The sequence below is a fragment of the Ursus maritimus genome, unplaced genomic scaffold (genome assembly GCF_017311325.1).
Source record: "Ursus maritimus isolate PB19 unplaced genomic scaffold, ASM1731132v1 scaffold_8, whole genome shotgun sequence".
NCBI classification, from domain to species: domain Eukaryota; kingdom Metazoa; phylum Chordata; class Mammalia; order Carnivora; family Ursidae; genus Ursus; species Ursus maritimus.
In genome coordinates, this window is record NW_024426996.1 from 80,269,124 (window position 1) to 80,277,073 (window position 7,950).

The window sequence follows — 7,950 nt, forward strand, 5'->3', positions numbered from 1 at the left end:
AGCAACTTTCCTTTCTCACTGTCACTTGTCTCTAGGGTATTGATTTTTGAGCGCAGACAAACCTGAGTTCTGAACCGGTTCCCTGTCCGGTCACATTCTCCCTAGAAGCTCCAGGAAGGAATGCAGCCCTTCTGACATCTTGATTTTAGCTTAGCAAGACCCATTTCAGACTTCTGACCTCCAGAACTGTAACGCAACAAATCTGTGTTATTTTAAGCCATACAGTTTGTGGTAACTTGTTACAGCAGCAATAGGAAAACTAATACAGCAAGTGGGGGAATGGGAGATTTGTGCAATGTATATTTGCATCCAGATTACATAAAAAACTGCTATAAATCAATGAGATACTCTGCCCTCATTGTGCAGAAGATATGACAAGCAATTCACAAAGATGAAAGCTGAATCACCCTCATCATGAAAAGATGTTCAATCTCCCTGGTAATTAGGAAAATGCAAATTAAAACAGTGTTATAGACTGGTTTGTATCTTACCACCCCACCCTCACCCCCAAATTCACATGCTGAAGCCCTAACCCCCAATGTAACTATAGTTGGAGATAGGGGCTTCAGGGAGGTAACTAAGGTTAAATGAGGTCAGCCAGCTAGGGCTCTAAGCTGACAGGTGTATTCATAAGAGGAGGAGTCACCAGAAAAATCTGTTTCTCAGCATAAACACAGAGGAGAGGCTATGGGAGGACGCAGGGAGAAGGCAAGCTTACACATGCCAGGAAGAGAGTCCTCACCAGAATCAACCATGCTGGTACCCTGACCTTGGACTCCTAGCCTTCAGAACTGTAAAAACAAAACAAAACAAAACAAAACAAAACAAAACAAAACAAAACAAAAAAACACAAAAAAACCCCTCATTTCTGTTGTTTAAACTGCCCAGTCCATGTTATTCTGTTACGGCAGCCCAAGCGGACTAATACAAACACTAAGATAACACTCCATGCCCTTTGGAAGCAAAAGCCTTAGGGTCTGAGAATTTCAATAATTTTTTAAGTTATAAAGATAACCAACACAGGAATTTAAAACAGTGATGTAACTACACGAATGAGGGAGAAAGAAGATGGAAGAGCTGGTTTAAGGGAAGCTATGTCCTCATCCAACAGCATAAAGCTAACAGAATCTAAATTGACAAGCACTACTCTTTAGAAATGCAACAGTAACCACCAGAATAACTAAAATAGAAATCATGAAAAGAATCAATGCAGTTGCACCTGAGAGGGGGGGGTCATAAATAACACTTGTTTCTCACAGTTCTCAAGACTGAAAGTCCACGACCAAGGTGCACAGATTCAGCATCTGGTGAAAACCTACTTCCTGGTTCACAGATGGCTGTCTTCTCACTGTGTCCTCATATGGTGCAAGGGGCCAGGGAGCTCTTTGGGGTCTGTTTTATAAGGGTACTAATCCCTTCTATGAGGGCTCTACCTTCATGACCTAAGCACTTCCAAATACCATCACATTGGGGATTAGGTTTCAACATGTAAATGGGTGGGAGAGAAATAAACAGTCTAGATGAGGAAGATGAGGAAGGCTAGGGCTTTCTGTCAGAAGTCCTTTTATTCTCTGATTCTTTTTTCTAATTTTTTAAATTTTTTTTAAAGATTTTATTTATTTATTTGACACAGGTAGAGACAGCCAGCGAGAGAGGTAACACAAGCAGGGGGAGTGGGAGAGGAAGAAGCAGGCTCCCAGCGGAGGAGCCTGTTGTGGGGCTCGATCCCAGAACGCCGGGATCACGCCCTGAGCTGAAGGCAGACGCTTAACGACTAAGCCACCCAGGTGCCCCTATTCTCTGATTTTTAAAATTATGGATTCTTTGGAATTTTTTTTTTTATTTAGTAGAACAGAACCAGTCAAGAATTCTGTTCCTAGCTTGACGAAGGGACATGAGGAGGCTGTCCTTTTGGGAACATGCTGTGTTTAACCCAATGAAGCACTTGAAGGAACGAGTATGCGCATGGAAGGCAAATACAATAAACAGGGAGCAGAGAGGCTCTAAGTCCCTTCCTTCTAGAGCCAGAGTGACATCAGAAGGCCCTGCCACATCACCAAATGCTTTACCATCACTTTCAGCTCTGGTATGGACTCCTGATGTAACTCTGAACAACGCTGTTGGCTCTGTAGTTCTCGTGGCTTAAACACAATGTCTCTGAATGTCTCCTTGTCGGATGAGAATCCAGTGGCCCCACCTTCCCGGCCACATCCCAACTTCTGTCAACTGTGCTTTCACGCAGTCCAATCAGCCAAAGAGCGACATTGCCACATCTAGAAAGCTAATTTCAGGCCACAAGCTAAAGACAAAACATCAACCCATTTCCATTAAAAGCAGCAGAGTGAGGAAGTCTTTCAACAGACAGCATTACATGATTGGTTAGAGCATGCATTTGGAGCCAGATAGACCTGGGCTGACCCCTGATGCTCCCATTTACTAATGATGTGACCTTGAGCAAGTCACTTCTCTTTCCCTCATCTGTGAAAGGGGATAATAACACCTGCCCTCAGAGGTTGGGGGGAGGGGGTGGTGGGGTGCCACCAGTTCAGCAGCCTTGTTGACCTGGCAAATCTAGTGCACACGGATCCTCACCAAAAAAGATCTAGGATTACCCTGCAAACAATCAAGCACAATGTCTCTGCCAGGAAGTGAGACAAATCAGCACAGGAGTAAGGGGGCAACAAAGGTAGTACTGCCATGTGTTCTTTGAACTAGGAACTTTCTTTCAATTTGGTAAAAACAAATAGTTTCCATTCTAAAAAAAACAAAACAAAAAACAAAAAAAACACGTGCCTGGCCTTTTGCTAACATCACAACTAGTTATGGGTGACCCTGCTGTCTTTGCTAGTGATGAGCATGTAAACACTGAGACAGGAACTAGAGGCTGCATTGGAGATATAATCACATTTTAATACTGATTTAATAAAAACAGAAATATTAAATTCAAAATGAAATAAAAAGCACTCACTATTGACATTCCAAAGTTGAATAAATCTCAGTTTTTGTTCCCTATTTCCAGACCACTAGTCTAAAAAGACAGCGTAGCGTGAAACCTTAATTTCCGGTTATCACAGGTATTGAAAGAATTCCTGAGATGTGCTCTTGTCCTCAGTCACGGTCGGCATTTGCAGAGCATATACTGGGCGCCAGCACAGCGCTAGATGCTAGTGACACAGACGGGGAGACCCAGAGCTGCCTCAAGCCAGCCCAGTGCAGCAACAGCTCACCCTGGGCATGACGGTGGCACAAAAGATGGAATGAGCAAGCCTCCGGCAGGAGTGTCACAGTTCTGGGAAAGACACTCGAGCTGGAACATGGAGGAGGAGCAAGACTTCACCAGGCGGGAAGGTGTGAAGGGTTGTAATACCCTCAGCCACAGATGGCCAAGGAGAGCAGAGCAGGTCACTGAGGTCAGGGAGGACTCTGTAGGGGTCCTGGAATAGAGGTCTAGGGCCACATTTTAAACAGAAGATTAAGAGAACAAATCTGTTTTAGAAGGAGTGTTTTAGCAGCACTGGGGATAATAAGGGAGAAGAAAGTCTGGAAACAGGCCAGCTAGGAAATTCTGGTGTTGGCGGTGTGCCCTGGGTGAGGACAGACAGGAATGGACATGACAAATAAAGCTTAAGGCTAAATGAGGTTCAAGGACCTCCCACACGTGAGAATTCAGGAAAAGAAAATCTATGTTTTTGGGAAATCTAAGAATGAGAATGGACTAGAGACAAAGAATGAGGTTCAAGGTCAATTAAATTAACACAACTGCATGTTCAAGTGCCAGCCTTCATCATGACACTGGACATAACAACAAAATCTACAGCCACAACTACTACCCTTTACTTTTCTGAGCGCCAAGCACTGTGCCTCGTTATCCCATGCAGTTCTCTTGACACCGCAAAGTAGAATTATCATCAGTCCGGTTTTACAGGTTAGGAGAGGAGGGAAAGGACTGGCTGGGATAACGCCCATAAAGAATTTAGCGTGCTGCCTGGACAGAGCAAACCTGCACTGATGTTAACTATCCATATTAACCATTAGGCTCTCCAGCAAACTTGAAACACACTTTATTCCCTCCAAATGCAGCCAATCCTTTAGTGTTCAATATGAATTTCACCTTCTCCTTCTTGAATTTAGCAAAATAACAAATCACCCCCTTAATCTCCAATTGTTTATCAAGTACCGATTATATGGCCAGCCAGCACTAAAAGGAATAAAAAATCAAGGTTAAACTTATGCCCTGACCACACACATGGATTACAATTTAGCAGGAGAATCAGGAACTACGCCCTGTTCTGAAATCCAAGTTCAAAACTCCCCGAGGGCAGAGAGTGCTTCCAAGCTGGAAGAATCAGAGCAAGCTACAGAGATGAAGATAAACTGGATTCTAGAAGGAGGAAAAGAATTGAACAAGAAGAAGGCAAGGAGGTCCTGCTGCACAGAAGGTTGGCATACCAAGCAATCAAGAACATATCCAAGTGAACCCAAACGTTGTTCATTTTTTTTTTACAACAAAAATGCATTAAGTAGCCCTTGGGTGTGGGATCAAATGAAGTGCAACGAAGGAAACAAAAATATTAGCTACTATACTTCTGGAATCAAGGCATTTATAAGCTACTTCTAGAAACTCCTTACAAACAAAATCCTGGGGAGGAAGCCTCAGCAAGAGAAAGCATGAATGATACCAGGTGTATTAACTACACGTCAGATGCTCAACAACTGCTAATAACACTATCGTCTGAAATCCAAATGGAATACTACACATAAGACCAAAATCCACACTAAATGTACTTATCCTTATTCTTCTCTCTGCATTTATGCTGCCAATTTCTCCAAAAGAGAAAATAGGGAGGAAGTCTCCTCAGAAGTTATGATGTGAAACAATTTAAGGTTATCATTTGAAGCCATGAAAGGTCACAAATTGCTTAACAAATGTATAACACAGGAAAAATATTCTAATTGTAAACAACAACAACAGTATGATCATTTTCTACTTTCTTAAAGTGTGGCTGGCAAAGTGACAAACAACTTTTTCAATGCAGCATTATCTGCCAACATTCCTGAAAAGGAGGAACAGTTTTAAACCCCTTCTGTTTGAGAACAAAAAGAGAGAGATGGATTTTATTTGAAATAAATATAGAAAATGACTGGACTCACTCAAAATATTAAATCAACAGTGTAATTCCCAGGACCAACATGTAACCGCTGTGCTATGTACACTCCTTTCAAACGTTAATTTTCTAAGGCATGAGCCAGAGAAACTAAATGAGGAACTAGCCATGAACAGACAGGTCCAAGAAGACACTTCCTAGGGGATAAGGCATGAGCTGCTCAAGCCAACAAACAGCTTCAACCTGGGAGAACAGCCCTAAATTATAACCAACACTCAGCATACAGTCATCTTTCTGATATTTCCTATTAACTTCTCTAAGCATTAACCACACAAACATAACGACTCTTTCTGAACACAGGAGTAAACACTCCCCGCGGATGAGGAGCAGACCTCATAACAATTACACCACTATGAGCTAATATTTTAGGAAACAAAAATCAAAACTCTTTTGAAAGTATCGCTGCAGTCCTAGGCTTTATGGCAGAAAATACATGTTTTATGTATTTTTTTTAAAGATTTTATTTTATTTATTTGACAGAGACAGCCAGCGAGAGAGGGAACACAAGCAGGGGGAGTGGGAGAGGAAGAAGCGGGCTCCTAGTGGAGGAGCCTGATATGGGGCTTGATCCCAGAACGCTGGGATCACGCCCTGAGCCAAAGGCAGATGCTTAACGACTACGCCACCCAGGCGCCCCTATGTATTTATTTTTTTAAGATTGTATTTATTTAAGTAATCTCTACATCCCACGTGGGGCTCGAACTCACAACCCCGAGACCAAGAGTCACATGCTCTTCTGACTGAGCCAGCCAGGCGCCCCTGGTTTTATGTATTTAGCATTTAGCACTTAAATTTATCTCGTCTTCTAATCTCTACAGCACTGTAGGGAAATCTGCTTGATGCAATAGTCCGGTTTTGTACATTACACCCAGAGATGATGATACAATGGAAAGAAAACAGGTTGAGCTTGGGTCAGACCCGACTTCCACGGAAGACATTTCACCTCTGTGACCGATCTGGAGTTCAAAGTGAGAAACACCAGACACAATCAAATGCTCCACTGAAACCTACTGCTGAGGTCGCCCCACTGCCTTAACACAAAAATAAGACCCCATTCTCTTCCCACCCATCTTCAGTCTTCTATTCAAAATAATTCAAGATGAGGTCTCTATTCTCAACTCTTAATATAAGAGACACTTTAGAAAATAAAAGTTCACTACTTCTTAAATCTGGATCCTTCCATTTAAACCCTCACTTGGGTATCTAATTCTCTGCACCAGTCACTGTTACTTCAAGAATTCCTAATAAATGTTTCTGACCCAAGGTCTCCAATGAGTTGAGGAACCAGGCACTTTCTGATCCCACCTTTCCTCATAAAAGACACCTAGGACACAGATGGGAAGGGAGATGGATTAAAAAGGGAACAAACCCCAAAGATCTGAAAAGAGCTGTATTCCAGGTTAACTTCTCCCACAGAACGTTATTCACTATTCCAATCACAAGAAGAATTCACTGATGCTTCCCAACAGCATCACAAGTCACCCAAGAGCACCCCCTTCCCAGCCACGTGTGCCCGCGACAGAACCCCAGCCCTGGGACATTGCGCACAAAACGCTCCTTCCACGTGGTCTTTGATACGGAGTTCTGGCCAGTGTGCACCTCGGGTGGGCAGTGATCGCGATCGCAGCACAAGGACCGACTCTGTAGGAGCCTAGGGGCTGAAGAACCACAGGCGCGCAGCTCTGTCGCCAGCTCTCCAATCCCGTGGGAGACAAAGAGCTCTACCAGCGATCTCTGAACAGAAGGGCTGGGCCAACTGCTGCTTTCACGCGGATGGAAGGGTGAATTCTTACTGACTTGTTTCCACTCTACCCACCATAAAGCCTAAGACCAAACCTCAAAATCAAGACGCTATGCTAAAATACCAGTCCACAAACACTAATGGAAGCTTCTTGCTCAGGGTAGTGTACAGGCTTCTCCTCTTTGTCCTCTAAAGACCACAAAGGCACGGTCGTTCCTTGCCGGCTTCGCTCGGCGGTCTGGCCTCGTCCTCGGTCCTCGGGTTAGGACCCTGCTCGCCGGGCGCTGACGCACTGGACGTTGCGGGGAGGCGGCAGGTCTACGTAGCAGGCTCAGACTGACGAGCGCAGGGCGCAGGCGACCTGTACTTGGGGTCCGGAGGTGCTGAAAAGGGTGCAAGACAGCGGACGCCTCGCTGACCCGCGGGTCCCGAGAGTGAGGCAGAGCGGACCGTGCGTCCGGGCTCTGCAGGGATCGGGGCTCCCGGCCAGGGTCGGGGGCTTCTCGGAGGCTCTGAGCTGGCTGGGGGTCGGGCGCCCGTAGTGCACCTACCTTGGCGCGCTTTCAGCAGCAGCGTGTTGGCCACGAGGTTCTCAAGCTCCACCGCCCGCAGACGCCGCCGCCGCCGCCGTCGCCGCCGCCGCCGCCGGGATCCGCGGGCGCGAGGAGGCGGGGGAGAAGGAGAGAGCGCCGCCACCTCCGCGCATTGCTCGCAGGACGCCACCTGCCCCGGCGACCCCGCGCGGGGTCCGGGGGAGCTGCCCTGCCGCCGCCGCCGCCCCTCCAGCTGTGGTGGCTCCTGCCGCCGCCGCTGCCGCCGCCGCCGCCACGACCACGGCCACGGCCACCACCCGCGGCGCCGCCTCCTGGCCGGTCTGCGACGCCGCCGCCGCCGCCGCCGCCGCTTCGGCCGCTGCTGGAGCTGGCGCCGGCGCCGCCCAGGGGAGTCCTCGTCCTCGAGGCCCGGGCCTCCGGGGGCGTCGCTGGGGCGAGGGGAGCTGGCGGTGCGGTCGCCGGGGGACTCTGCGCTCACCGCCGCCGCGCC

General features: G+C 46.8%; 1 protein-coding gene across 11 annotated transcripts in view; it reads right to left on the reverse strand.

The window, feature by feature from the left end:
• Positions 1-7,541, reverse strand: part of GRK4 (G protein-coupled receptor kinase 4) — a 91,474-nt gene extending 83,933 nt beyond the window's left edge. For 10 of the 11 annotated variants that reach the window (XM_040625160.1, XM_040625154.1, XM_040625161.1 and 7 more), the window contains exon 1: positions 7,458-7,541. The gene's annotated coding sequence lies outside the window, so the exon portion shown is untranslated. The remainder of the gene's footprint in view (positions 1-7,457) is intronic. The other variant, XM_040625155.1, reaches the window with a different exon arrangement.
• Positions 7,542-7,950: the final 409 nt, after the last annotated feature.